This window comes from Prionailurus bengalensis, chromosome C1 (genome assembly GCF_016509475.1).
Source record: "Prionailurus bengalensis isolate Pbe53 chromosome C1, Fcat_Pben_1.1_paternal_pri, whole genome shotgun sequence".
NCBI lineage: Eukaryota > Metazoa > Chordata > Mammalia > Carnivora > Felidae > Prionailurus > Prionailurus bengalensis.
This window is the reverse complement of record NC_057345.1, coordinates 36,746,219-36,761,704: the sequence shown is the minus strand read 5'-3', so window position 1 is coordinate 36,761,704 and position 15,486 is coordinate 36,746,219.

Sequence of the window (15,486 nt, the reverse complement as noted above, 5' to 3'; positions counted from 1 at the left end):
CCTCCGGAGAGTAGACTAAACCGACCTGCTAGGAGGTGGGACTTAGGGATGACGGGCGGGGCCAACAGTGATGTGCGCAGTTGGGCGAGGTGGGCGGAGCAAGCGGGGCTTGCAGGCAAATAAAGTGACATTTGCATCAGACTGGACTGCGGAGGAATTGCCCCCTGTCGGCAGAAGGCTGGGTATTATGAAAGATGGCACGTGTCTGCACTTCCCCTGTGTTCGACCTGGAGTTGTGGTCCAGGGTCGGAATCAGATCTCGCCCACTCTCTGGATGGGGATAGTCACTCGGCCGGGACTACCTATCACCAGGTCTACTCCGCAGTGATAGAGCCTTCAGGGGAAGTAATTTGTTTGGTCCGGGGTTTCTTGAAGGAAGCTGTTTCTTTGCTAGGCAAAATCAAGTTGGTGGAAGTGTGATTCTTGGAATCAGGCCTGATCCCAGAGACTTAATGATTCAATCTCTCAAAACTTCAGTTTCTGCACATCTAAAATGTGCATTCTATTAGTATCTTCCCCTGAGAAGATACTATGTTCTGTATCTTATTCTGAGAATTAAGTAAATTAGTGTTGAAAGTACTCAACACAGAGGGCGCCTGGCTGTCTCTTTTGGTGGAGTGTGAGACTCGATCTCCGGGTTCAGTTCGATCCCCGGAGTGTGGGTGGGTGTGGAGACTACTTTAAAAATAAATAAAATAACATCTTTAAAAGTAAATAAAAACAGTGCCAGGCACAACCTAGGTACTCACTAATTATAATAAGGGTATACATAACATTTACTACAAGCACTTCCAAGCTTCTTACATATAATTCATTTAGTGCTCATTACTATGAGATAGGTTTATTATTGCCCCCATTTTATAGGTGAAGAAAACAGGTGCGGAGAAACCAGTAACTTGTCTAAAGCCACATACGTAGTGTGTGGCTCCAGAGTCATTGTTCTTAGCCACCATGCTAAGGAGGGTCAGAGCCAGGTTTTGTGGGGCCTAAAGCTTTTGTAAGTACTTGTTGAGACCCTCTAAAATTAGGCACACGTTAAAATTAGGAACACATATTAATATTTACTGAGAATAAAGGAAAAAATACCCAATTATGGAATCTTGGAAATGTGGGTCCCTTTCTGCTGAAACCTCTTTAGGCAATTAGAAATGCTTCCTGTTGCAGTCTGGTTTCTTCCTAGTTAGAACACTGGTTACAAATCTCTAGTAACTTCCAGCACTCCCAGAGGCTATGCAGACAGGAGTCTAAGGGTCTAAGCTTACCTTTAGCTTGATGGTAAATCTGCCTCTGATGATAATTTTACTATTTGGGCGGTGGAGGGCAATAATGTTTTACTTACTGATTTTTTAAAGTTTATTTATTTATTTTGAGAGGGAACGCACACACATGGAAGAGGGGCAGAGAGAGGGAGAGAGAGAGAGAATCCCAAGCAGGCTCTGCACCATTAGCACAGAGCCAGATCTGGGGTTCAAACCCATGAACTAAGAGATCATTACTCCAGCGGAAGAGTTGGAAGCTCAACCGATTCGGTCACCCAGGCACCCCTTTACTGATTTGTTTTAAATTTATTTATTTATTTTGAGAGAGAAAGGGAATCTCAAGATCCCAAGATCCCAAGAGGGTTCCACGCTGTCAACAGAGCCCCAATGAGGGGCTTAAACCCACTAACCATGAGATCATGACCTGAACAGAAATCAAGAGTGGGTGGCTTAAGCAACTGAGCCATCCAGGCACCCTGTTATTATTTTTTACTTTAGCGATTCTGATAGGTGTGAAGTAATATCTTGTGATTTTAATTTGCATTTCCCTAATTGCTCATAACATTGAACATCTTTACATGGGCTTATTTGACATCCGTATATCCTCTTCAGTGAAATATCTCATATCTTTTGCCCATTTTCTAATTGGATTCTTTGTTTTTTAATGTTGTGTTTTGAGCATGTTTTATATGTTCTAGTCCTTTGTCAGATACGTGGTTTGCAAGTATTTTCTCCCATTCTGTAGCTTTTTTTTTTTAATCCTCTTAACAGAATCTATCACAGAACAAGCATTTTTAACTTTGACACAGTATAATTTATCAATTTTTCCTTTTATGGATCATGATTTTGGTGTTAAGTCTGAGAACATTTTGTCTAACCCTAGATCTAACCATAGATTTTTCTCCTATGTTTTTCCTAAAGGTTTTATTATATTTTACATTCAAATATGTAATCCACTTTGAATTTCTTTTTTATAACGTAACATTTAGGTACAAATCCACTGTTTTGCCTATGGATCTTCAATTGCTCCAGTACCATGTTAAAAAAAAAAATCATTAAAGAAGACGATTTAGGTGATACAAACAAACTTAATTTAATACTTCATGAAGTGGACAGTCTCCATTTGGAGAACTGTGAAATGGGACAGAAGGCAGGAAGCATTTATAGGATAAAGAATAAAGAACAAGGAAGAGAAAAATAGAAAATATCTGATTGGGTGGGGTAACATAGTGAAACTTATTTGGGGTGGGAAGGAACAAGGAAATAAGTATAGAGCCCAGAGTTGGCTTGGTGTTTAGAGATTGGCTGAGTGGATGTACTGTGTTTCTGGTCAAGCAGAGCATTTACAGGGACATGAAAATTATCTAAGTTTCTGTTTGCTGATCTGGCACCGTGGGCAGGATTGGCTCCAACTTGGGCCTAGAAATTTACTTCAATAACCATTTGTTGAAAAGTCTGTCTTGGGGTGCCTGGGTGGCTCAGTCGGTTGAGCATCTGACTTCAGCTCTGGTCATGTCTCGTGATCTGTGTGTTCAGGCCCCATGTTGGGCTCTGTGCACACGGCTCAGAGCCCGGAACCTGCTTCGGATTCTGTGTCTTCCTCTCTCTCTGCCCTCCCCTGCTCGCGGTCTATCTCTCTCAAAAATATATAAGCATTAAAAAACATTTTTTTAATTATTTTTTTTTAACGTTTATTTATTTTTGAGACAGAGAGAGACAGAGCATGAACGGGGGAGGGTCAGAGAGAGGGAGACACAGAATCTGAAACAGGCTCCATGCTCTGAGCTGTCAGCACAGAGCCCGACGACGCGGGGCTCGAACTCACGGACGGCGAAATCATGACCTGAGCCGAAGTCGGCTGCTTAACCGACTGAGCTACCCAGGCGCCCCCTTTTTTTTTTTAAAGAAAGGAAAGTCTGGGGCACATCGGACTCTGTGCTGGCAGCTCAGAGCCTGGATGGAGCCTGCTTCCGATTCTGTTTCCCTCTTTCTCTGCCCCTTCCCTGCTTGCTCTCTCTCAAAAATAATAAACATTTAAAAATTTAAAAAAAAAAAAAGTCTATCTTTCCTCCACTGAGTTGCTTTTGCCCCTTTGCCACAAATCAATTGTGGATATTTGTGTGGTATGTTTCTGGGATCTTTATTCCATTCCATTGATCTATGTGTCTAACCCTCCACCAACACTGCACAGTCTTTTTTTTTTTTTTTAATTTTTTTTAACGTTTATTCATTTTTGAGAGACAGAGTATGAGCGGGGGAGGGGCAGACTGAGAGGGAGACACATAATCTGAAGCAGGCTCCAGGCTCCAAGCTGTCAACACAGAGCCCGACACAGGGCTCAAAGTCACCAAGTGCAGGATCATGACCTGAGCCGAAGTCAGACGCTCAACTGACTAAGCCACCCAGGTACCCCTTCACAGTCTTCATTACTGTAGGTGTATGTAAGTATTGAAACTGAGTAGATTTCTTCCTCCCATTTTATTTTCTTTTTCAAAGCTATGTCGGCTATTCTAGTTCCTTTGCCTTTCCATATAAATTTGAAAATAGTCTTGTCAATGTTTACAAAAAAATCTTGCTATGATTTTGATAGGAATTTAATTAAATCCATATATCAGTTTGTGGAGAATTGACATCTTTACTGGGTTGAAGCTACTAATCCACGAACAAAGTATATCTCTCCATTTATACAGATGTTCTTTTTTTCATTCATCAGCGTTGTGTCATTTTCAGTATACACACACCTTGTACATGTTTTTTCACATTTACACCTAAGTATTTCTTTCTTTTTTCTCTTAATTGTAAACAATATTATATTTTTATTTTCAGTAGCCATGTGGTCATAGCTAGTATATTGACTTCTTTCTTTTTCTTTTTTTTTTTTAAGTAGGTTCCATGCCCAGCATGGGCTTTAACTCATGACTCTGAGATCAAGACCAGAGCTGAGATCCAGAGTTGAACACTCAACCAATTAAACCACCCAGGCACCCTAACTTTTTTTTAAAGTAATCTCTACACCCAATGTGGGGCTCAAACTCACAACCCCAAGATCAAGAGTTGCATTCTCTACCAGTTGAGCCAGCCAGGTGCCCCAAAATGCAATTGGTTTTTTATGTTTATTTTATATTCTGTGACCTTGATGAACTTACTTGTTCTAGGTTTTTTGTAGATTCCTTGGGATTTTCACATAGACAATCTTGTCATCTACACACAGGGACAGTTTTATTTCTCTTTCTAGTGTGTATGCCTTTTAGTTCCTTTTCTTGCCTTATTGCACTGGCTTAGAACTTCCAGCACCATGTTGAGTAAGAGTGGTCAAAGAAGACATCCTTGTCTTGTTCCCAACTTAAAACAATCTTCGACCATTATGCTTTTGTTGATGCTTTTTAACAAGTTGAAGAGTACCCCTCTATTCCTATTTGAGGTTTTATAATGAATGGCTTTTGAACTTTGTCAAGTTCTTTTTCTGTGTTAATTAATACAATCATGTGATTTTTCTTTTTAAACTGTTAATATGGTGATTTTCGAATATTGAACTGGACTTGCACCCCTGAAATCAATTCTGTCATAATGTAAAATTCTTTTTATAAATTATTGAATTCTATTTGCTAATATTTTCTTAAGGACTTTTACATCTACATTCATGAAGGATATTAGTCTGTGGTGTGTCTTTTTTTGTACTGTTTTTTTCTGGTTTTGGTATCAGGGTAATACTAACTTTATAAAATGAATTGAGAACTGTTCCCTTATCTTCTATTTTGTAGAAGAAATTGTGTAGAATTGGTGTTAATTCTTCTTTAAATGCTTGGTGGAATTCTTCAGTGAAACCATCTGTACCTGGGGATTTCTTTTACGCGAGTTTTTAAGTTATGAACTAAATTTCCTTAATAGTTATTGGATTACTCAATTTTTTTAATGTTTATTTTTGAGAGAGAGAGAGCATGAGCAGGGGAAGAGAAGAGAGAGAGGGACACAGAGAATCTGAAGCAGGCTCTGTACTATCAGTGCAAAGCCCAACGGGGAGCTTGAACCCACGGACTATGAAATCATGACCTGAGCCGAAGTTGGATGCTCAACCAACTGAACCACCCAGGCGCACCAGGGACTATTCAAATTCTCTATTTCATATTGAATAAATTGTGGTAGTTTGTATTTTTTGAGGAATTGGTCCATTTTGTTTAAGTTGTTGACTTTATGTGTGTAGAGTTGTTTGTGGTATACCCGTACTGTGTTTTTTATGTCTACAGGATGTATAGTGATATTCACTGTTTCATCCCTAATATTATTAATTTGTGTCTTCTCTTTTTGTTCTTCATAAGTCTTGCTGGATATTTATCAATTTTATTGATCTTTTCAAAGAACCAACTCTTTGTTTAATTGATTTTCTCTATTTCTGTTTTTGTTCTGTGTTTACTTAGGTTCTGCATTTGTTTTTTTGGCACCCTTTAATCACAGGGCCAAACTAATGACCAAAGTTTACATCTCCTCTGCAATCCAGCTTTCATAGGCATGTGAAAATCATATTACAAACCGTACAACTAATCCCAAGTCTATACCCCCAACCACTTCCTTTATTTAACCACACATCAAACCAATATTTGCCCTACCCTAAATCAACCAGACAACCAGAGGCAGCTCTTATGCCCTAGAGCCCACCAGAATTATTCAAATTAAACAATCCTTAACTATTTACCCCAACATGCCCTACATTTCCATGGAAACTCCAGTGAAGACTATGGCCTATTCCTTCCCTTTGCTCCTTTCTGCCTCTGATTGACACTGGTGCTTCCCCCCATGGTCCTGCATGGTGAGCTGTGCTTCTTGTTCTATGGGAATTATGAATAGTAACATTAAACTTTTCTTTTAGTGGCATTGACTTCTCTGTATTATCAGTCACCTTTATAAATTAAGACCTGTTAATCAGTTTTCAACTTTACTGTTTTCTGTTCTTGTCTTTATTATTTACTTCTGCCTTCATTGCATTATTTTGCTCCTCTTTTTCTAGATGCTTGAGGTAGAAATGTATTGATTTGAGACTTTTCCTCTTTTCTAATGTATCCAGGAGTGCCTGGATGGCTCAGGCAGTAAAGCATGTGACTCTTGATCTAGGGGTCACGAGTTCAAACCCCACATTGGGCATGGAGCCTACTTAAAAAACATTTTAGGGGCGCCTGGGTGGCGCAGTCGGTTAGGCGTCCGACTTCGGCCAGGTCACGATCTTGCGGTCCGTGAGTTCGAGCCCCGCGTCAGGCTCTGGGCTGATGGCTCAGAGCCTGGAGCCTGCTTCCGATTCTGTGTCTCCCTCTCTCTCTGCCCCTCCCCCGTTCATGCTCTGTCTCTCTCTGTCCCAAAAATAAATAAATGTTGAAAAAAAAATTAAAAAAAAAAAAAAACATTTTAATGTATGCCATAACTTTCCCTCTCCACACTGCTGTAACTGTGTCCCACAAATTTTGATATTTTGTATTTTCATTTTCATTCCATTCAAATATATTTTTTTCCTTGAAACTTCCTCTTTGACCAATAGATTATTTAGAAATGTGTTTAGTTCCAAGTATTAATAAATTTTGTTATCTGTTACTGATTTCTAGTGATTCCACTGTGACTAGAGAATACACTCAATATGATTTCAATTTTTTTTGTTATTGAAATTTGTTTTATGGCCCAGGACATGTCTTGGTATATATGTTCAGTGTGTGCCCTAAAATAACGTATATTTCAATGTTGTTTGGTGGATTGTTATGCCATGTCCATTAGATCCTGTTAGTTGACAATATTATTATTTCTAATATTTTTGCCCATTTTCTGTCTAGTTCTGTTAGAGAAGGGTGTTAAAGTCTCCAACTACATAGGCACACCTCATTTTATTGAGCTACACTTTACTGCACTTGGTAAATACTGAGTTTTTTACAAATTGAAGGTTTCTTGCAATCGTGTGTCAAACAGGTCTATCAGTGCCACCTTTCCAACAGCATTTGCTCACTTCATGTCTGTCACATGTTTTTAATTCTCTCAACATTTCAGACTGGGTGAGGATTTCAGCTTTTGTCCACTGCTGGAGACAAAATTTGGAGTCAAAGTCTAGCCAAGTTAGCTTCCTGCTAAAACAAAAACCATTCTTCAAAGGAACATAACAGAATTCAGAATTCTAAAACATATCATTCCTAGTGCCCAGCATCCAACAAAAAATAGTAGACATATAAAGAAACAGGAAATGTGACTCACAAGTCAGTTAATAAAAACCTCCCCAAGGGGTGCCTGGGTGGCTCAGTCAGTTAAGTGTCTGACCCTGGATTTTGGCTTAGGATCTCATGGTTTGTGAGATCAAGCCCTGCATCAGGCTCCAAGCTGACAGTGCTGAGCCCGCTTGGGATTCTCTCTCTCCATTCTCTCTGCCCCTCCCCCAGTTGTGAGCAGGCACATGTGCTCTCTCTCTCTCCAAATAAATAAACTTAAAAAATAAAAATAAAAATAAAAACCTCCCCCCAGATGACACAGGTATTAAAATTAGCAGACATGAATTTTAATGCAGCTGTTATTAATAGTTTCAAAGACAAAAAGGAAAATGTATGTACATTAGATACCTCTACATACCTATTAAAAGAGCTCAAATTAAAAAAGACTGACAATATTAAGGGTTGCTGAGGATGCAGAGCAACTGAAACTCACATACATTGCTTTTGGAATGTAAAATGGTAAAGCACTGGCGGTGTCTTACAAATTTATACTTGCTATATAACTTATCCATTACACTCCTAGGTATTTCTTCAAGAGAGATATTTATTCAAGAAACACATGCTTAAAAAAAAATTGACAAAAAGTCTTGTACATAAATGTTCACATAATCTTAATTCAGAGCAAAAAAAAAAAAAACTGGAAACAACTAAAATATCCATCAATAGGTGAATGGATTAACAAATAGTGGTATATTCATACAATGGAATACTTCTCAGCAGTACCAAGTAACAAACTCTTGATAAATACAACATGTATGAATCTTAAAAACATGATGCTGAACAAAAAAATACAGACATGAAAGATTAAAAATTTATTATTCTACTTATATGAAATTTTGAAACAAGAAGCAACTAATCTTGATTGACACAAAGCAGATCTGTGGTTGCTTGGAACCAGGGTAGGAGAGAGCCTAACTGCAAAGGGGCAGGTGATACATTTTGGAAAGGATAAAAATGTTCTATATATTGATTGTAATAATGATTACGTGCATGTATACATTGTCAAAACTCATCAAACTATATACTTAAAGTAGGTTCATTTTCTTATATGTAAATTATACCTCAATAAATTTTAATTTTTTTTTAAATAATATGAAGGCGAAATAAATACAAGTTCAGGTCAACAAAAACAGAGAATCACCACCACCAGACTTGTGCTACAAAAAATGCTAAGGAAATTTTCCTTAGACTAAAGGAAAATTACACCAAATAATCTGTAGGAAGGAATGAAGATCACCAGAAATGACAAACAGGTGGGTGTGGTAGGAAGAATAATGGCCTATCAAAGATGTCCTTGGCTTCATCTCCAGAATCTGTGAATATGATAGGTTACCTGGCAAAGGAAAACTAAGGTTGCAGAGGGAATTAAGGTTGCTAATCAGATGACCTTGAGACGGAGAGATCATCTGGATTATCTGGTCCAAAGAAATCACAAGTATCCTTATAAATGGAAGTGGGAGGCAGAAGAGTCCGTGTCAAAGAGCAGATGCCCTCTAGAACCTGGCAAAGGAAAGGAAACAGTTTCTCCCCTAGAGCATCCAGAAAGAACACAACCTGGCTGGCACCTTGATTTTAGCCTGAGACTCATTTCATACTTCTGACCTCCAAAACTTTCTGACCTCCCGAACTGTAAAGTAGTAAGTCTGCATTGTTTTGTACCACTAAGTTTGTGGTAATTTGTTACAGCAGACATAGGAAACTAATACTGTGGCTTAATATAAAAATCTGGCTTAAATTTTTTTTCTTCTGTTAATCTCTTTTTTTTTTTTCAACGTTTATTTATTTTTGGGACAGAGAGAGACAGAACATGAACGGGGGAGGGGCAGAGAGAGAGGGAGACACAGAATCGGAAACAGGCTCCAGGCTCTGAGCCATCAGCCCAGAGCCTGACGCGGGGCTCGAACTCACGGACCGCGAGATCATGACCTGGCTGAAGTCGGACGCTTTCTTCTGTTAATCTCTTTAAAATGCTTATTACATGTTAAAATGAGCACTATAAGCCATATTCTGCAGTTAACAACACATGTTGATATAGTACATCTGACTATAGTAGCTCAAAAGACGGGACCAAAGTTGGAAAATGGACCCACACTGCTGCAAGATTTCTATGTTTTATGTAAAGGAGTAGAATACCTATTCTATCAATCAGTGAGGAAGGGGTGTTAAAAATCTCTAAATAGGGGGGCACCTGGCTGGCTCAGTAGGAAGAGCATGTAAATCTTGACCTCAGGGTCATGAGGTTGAGCCCCACATTGGGTGTGGAGATTACTTACAAATAAATAAGTAAATAAACAAACTTAAAAAACAAAACTCCAAATAGGATTGTGAATTTGGTATTTCTCTTTTTAGTTCTGCCGATTCTTCTCTTCACATAATTTGCAAGCTCTTTTATTAGGTGCATATGTGGCTTACATGTAAACCACGTATGTATTGATCCTTTTATCATTGTGAGATGTCTCTCTCTTTCTCTAGTAATTCTCCTTGTCTTAAATTTATTTTGCCTGATATTTCCTTGGATCAGCGTTTGCATGGGATATTTTTTCCCATAGTTTTACTTTCAAGTTATTTACATCTTTGTATTTAAAATGCATCTCGTGTAGACAGCATATATTTGGATGTTGCTTTTTTATTCAGACTTACAGTCTCTGTTGTTTTTTTTAATTTTTTTTTAACGGTTATTTTTGAGACAGAGAGAGACAGAGCATGAACGGGGGAGGGTCAGAGAGAGGGGGAGACACAGAATCCGAAACAGGCTCCAGGCTCTGAGCTGTCAGCATAGAGCCCGACGCGGGGCTCGAACTCACGGACCCGCGAGATCATGACCTGAGCCAAAGTCAGCCGCTTAACCGACTGAGCCACCCAGGCGCCCCTATTCTCTGTTTTTTAATTGCAGTGCAATTATAAGTGCACTTACACTGTAAGACTGCCATTTGCTATTTGTTTTCTATTTGTCTAATCTGTTGATGGAACCAGCAGATAAAAATTCATCAAGGATATACTAAACCAATACTATCAAATACTTTGACTTAATTGACATTTACATAACATCATACACAACAATTGCAAAATGCACATTCTTTTCAAGGGGCTATGGAAATTCACCCAGAAAGGTCATATTCCGGACATAAAAAAGTCCCAATAAATTTTGAAAAATTGATACCTTAAAGAGTATATTTTCTGGACTTAAACTAGAAATCAATAACAATAAGCTTTCTAGAAAGCCCCAAGTGGGGCACCTGGGTTGCTAAGTGGTTAAGCATTTGACTGATGATCTCGAGGTTCATGAGTTCAAGCCCCACATTAAGTTCTGTGCTGACAGCTCAGAGCCTGGAGCCTGCTTCCAATTCTGTGTCTCCCTCTATCTCTGTTCCTCCCCACTCAGGCTCTGTCTCTCTCTCACAAAAATAAATAAAGATTATAAAAATTTTTTTAAAAATAAAAAGCCCCAAGTATTTGGTAAGCATTATACTTCTAATTAACTCATAGGCCAAAGAAGAAATAGCAAAGGAAATCACAAGACACTTTTAACTGAATGATAATAAAATACATAAAAAATGTGTGGTAGGTAAGTAAATCAGTGCTTAGAAATTTATAACTTATAAAGGCAGGCTTAAAAAATCAATTATCTAAGTTTTCACCTAAAAAACTAGAGAAAGATGAACAAATTAAACCCAAAATAAGGGAAATAAAGATTAGAGTAACATTTGATGAAGTAGAAAACAAACAATAGAGAAAATTAACAAGGCCAAAAGTTGGTTCTTTAAAAATATTAATAAAATGGGTAAACGCCAAGCAAGATTGATCAAGAGTAAAACAGGGAAGCACAAATCATTTATATCAAGTATGAAAGAGAGGATGTGACTACAGATTTTACAGACATTAAAGGATAATAGGGAGAGGATTCTGGGAAGATGATGGCAACGGTGACACCATAGTTTTTCTATCTCTTCAGATCCCCACATAAAAACTGACGCAGGGACTAGAGAGTAAAATTAGAAAGAAAAAAACATGGACAACATTTACAACAAAATTTGGGGACCAAGCTATCTCCACAGCCCCCAAATATAAGCAAGTAGGAGCAAACCACCAACAGCCACCAGACCTATACAGGATCAGCATCTGCAAGAGAAAGAAGAAAATAAAGGAATGGCCTCTGACAGAATAAGAACAGGAGAACCCGAACAAGCCTATAGGTACTCACTGAAATCAAGACAGGCCGTTTGAGAACAGTAAATGAAATGAGGAGGGATCTGCTGTCTAAAATAGCAGGTGAGTGCAGAGGGCCTGCAGTGAGAAGCTCTAAGGGGCTGGGGCGGGTCTGGCTCCTATGAACTGTCAAAACTGACCCATCAGGGCTGCCTTCTAGTACCCTGCCCCACACTGAGGAGAAGTTGCTTGGAGTTGAATCAAAATGTATTAGGATGGGGACAACACTTGTGCGCACATGCTCTCTCTCTCTCTCAAATTAATTAAATACATACATAAATACATAAAATTTTAAAAAAGGTTGTATGCCCTCCAACTGAGCCAGCCAGGCACCCCTAAAATGATTGAACTGTAAAGAAAATGAAAAAAATCCTTTGGGCATCTGAACACACACACCCCATACACACAAAAAATTAAATGATCATTAGACTTCAATAGTAACACTTTATGCCAGAAGAAAATGAACATTTAAGAGACTCAAGATAGAAAAGTGTGAACCTAGCAAAACAGACTTTATAAAGGGCACAAACATATCAACATGAAAGATCTCAAAGAATACTGTTGTCAAGTGCCCTACCTGGGGAATCTGACCAGAAATTAGCTACAAGGGCACTTGGGTGGCTTAGCTGGTTGAGTGTCTGACTCTTGATTTCCATTCAGGTCATGACTCATGGTGGTTCACGAGTTCAAGCCCCACTGCCAACACAGAGCCTGCTTGGGATTCTCTCTCTCCCTCTCTCTGCCCCTACCCCCTTTGTGCTCTCTCTCTCTCTCTCTCTCACACACACACACACACACACACGCACAATAAATAAATTTTTAAAAAAAGAAGAAGAAAAAGAAAATCAGCTTCAGACAACCAAAGTGAGTAGAATGACTTAAAGACTAGAGATGAGTATTAATTATAAGATTACTTGTGGAACTAAAATTATATAAGGGCTAAGAAGAAGAAAATACAGACTTACTACAAAGTTTTTTAATGTAGAGAATGGGAAACGCATTTGCAAAATACTTCCTTAATGTTTTCAGTAATCATATCAGTGGTAGTATTAATATTGTTATTCTGAGAAATCTTGCCATTTGCAACTACGTGGATGGAACTGGAGGGTATTATGCTAAGTGAAATTAGTCAGAGAAAGACAAAAATCATATGACTTCACTCATATGAGAACTTTAAGAGACAAAACAGATGAACATAAGGGAAGGGAAACAAAAATAATATAAAAACAGGGAGAGGACAAAACAGAAGAGACTCATAAGTATGGAGAACAAACAGAGGGTGACTGGAGGGGTTAAATGGGTAACGGGCACTAAGAAATCTACTCCTGAAATCATTGTTGCACTATATGCTAATTTGGATGTAAATTTTAAAAAATAAAAAATAAAATTAAAAATATTGTTATTCTGAGAGTGCTTTGTATAGGAGATAAAAGAAATGAGTAATTATGGATTATTCTGTGTCCTTGAAAATCAGGATTCTTGGTACAGAAAAAAGAAGCTAGACAAGAAATTGAGTAAAAGCTCTTTAATCTTGAATTTGAAGCAAAAGTATCAATATCTACTCATGAGGTATTTCACCATATATGTTTGTGCGTACATGTATATATGTATGTGTATGTGTGTGGGTATATACAGTATACAGTTGACCCTTGAAAAACACAGGTTTGAACTATGCAGGTCCACCTATACCCAGATTTTGTCTTTACAAATACAGTACAGTGCTGTAATTATATTTTCTCTTCCTTATGATTTTCTTAATAACATTTTTTCTCTAGCTTGCTTTATTGTAAGAAAAATATATAACATACAAAATATGTATTAATCAACTGCTTATATTATTGCTAAGGCTTCCAGTCAACAGTACGCTATTAACAGTTAAGTTTTAGTCAAAAGTTACATGTGGATTTTCAATTGCGCTGGGGGTCAGTGCCCCTAACCTATGCCATTATTCAAGGGTCAACTGTACTATTTTCTCTACTTGTGTCTATGTTTTAAATTTTATGTGATATAAAACAAAAAGTAACTGCAAGTGATTAAAAGACATTAAATATATTAAAAACTACAAATTCACAATAATAATTTAAAGTGAGAGCAAAACAAAATCATCGAACTTTAAGTTGCTAGGGGATCAATTCACTACTTTAAAAGGGATAGATAAGGGAAGAGATTTAAGCATTCATCTTGCTATTCTAGTATAAACTTTATTTTAGGTTAACCAAATGGTCCTAGAGGATGTAATGGTCCTAGAAGATGTGAAAAAGGTTTTATGTGTAGAATTAGAATAACAGAGGGAATAATATTACTAGAAAAGGCATCATTTTGTAATCTCTAATAAAATAACCAATTTATAAAATGGTCATTAATAGATGTTAAAACAATTTGCCAAAAAGCTGACAGGAATTTTATGACACAGAATCAGGCTATCACCACCTGAAAATGGAAGGAGCCATTTCAAACCTGAAATGGCCAGGGGAAGAGAGCCGTCCAAGTGGGAATACCTGTGCTCCTGTGTAAGTGAAAAGGAAATGTTTATTGTATTAAATCACTGAAATATGGGGCAACGTGTTATGGAAGTTAGCTTTTTGTAAAATAATACCATTTATATATATATATATTACAACATATAAGCGCACAATTATCTATTTTTTTTAAAGATACAAACATATCCGAACACATACTAAACACATCAGAGTATATGCCTAGGTCAGGAAGAGGAATGAGAACAGGGATCAGGGATCAAAAGAAGAAAATAAAGCAATAAAGGGGCCTAATATCAACTGAGGATGAGAGTTCATCACGCTATGAGGAGCATGGTTTAACTTATTAAGGAATAAAAACTAATTTTAAAAGGAGAGAACAAATCTACCCTTTCTAAAGAGAGCCCAGCCTAGTTCGCTGGTAATTACCTTCCGCCTTGCACAGAATGGTTCTGGAGAGGAGGCAGTGTTGAAGACAGAGCTTGCTGGAACCCTCCACCATGTTCACTAGGAGAGTGTCAAGCCTGAAAATTCCCTAAACTGAGAATTTCTCCCTTTAATCTCAGCTCTGCCTGGTAGTGATGATGCAAGAGGCACTTGCCATTCTCCAGACATGGGGCCTGGACCTGGCCACCTTCCCCTTGGCCACCACTTTCCCACCACCCTTCACTCCAGGCTGAGGGAGGCTGGACAAAGCATACAGGCTCATTCTGGGCCTGGGTGCATCCATCTGCCCACCTTCTCTCTGCCTTTGGTAGGCTGAATAATGGTTCTTACTCCAAAGATGTTCATTTTCTGATCCTCAAAACCCATGAATATTTTACCTTTTGTGACAAAAGGGACTTTGAAGAGGTTAAATTAAGGATTTTGACATGAGGAGATGATCCTAGATCATCCCAGTGGGCCCAATATAATCACAAGCGTATGTAATCACAATATAATCCTCAAAAGACAGAATTAGAGAAGATGAAAGAATGGAAGAAGAGGTCAGAGGAGAGAAGATGCTATCCTGTTACCTTGAAGATAGAGGAAGGGGCCATGAACCAAGGAATGCAAGCATCCTCTAGAAACTAGAAAAGGCAAAGAAATGGACTCTCCCCTAGCGTCTCCAGAAGGAATACAGACTTTAATTTAGCCCAGTGAAACTGATTTCAGACTTCTGACCTACAGAACTGTAAGATGCTAAATTTGTGTCATTTTTTTTGTTTGTTTTTTGTTAGTTTTTATTATTTATTTTTAAATTTTATTTTTTATTTTTTAAAATTTACATCCAAGTTAGCATATAGCGCAACGATTTCAGGAGTAGATTCC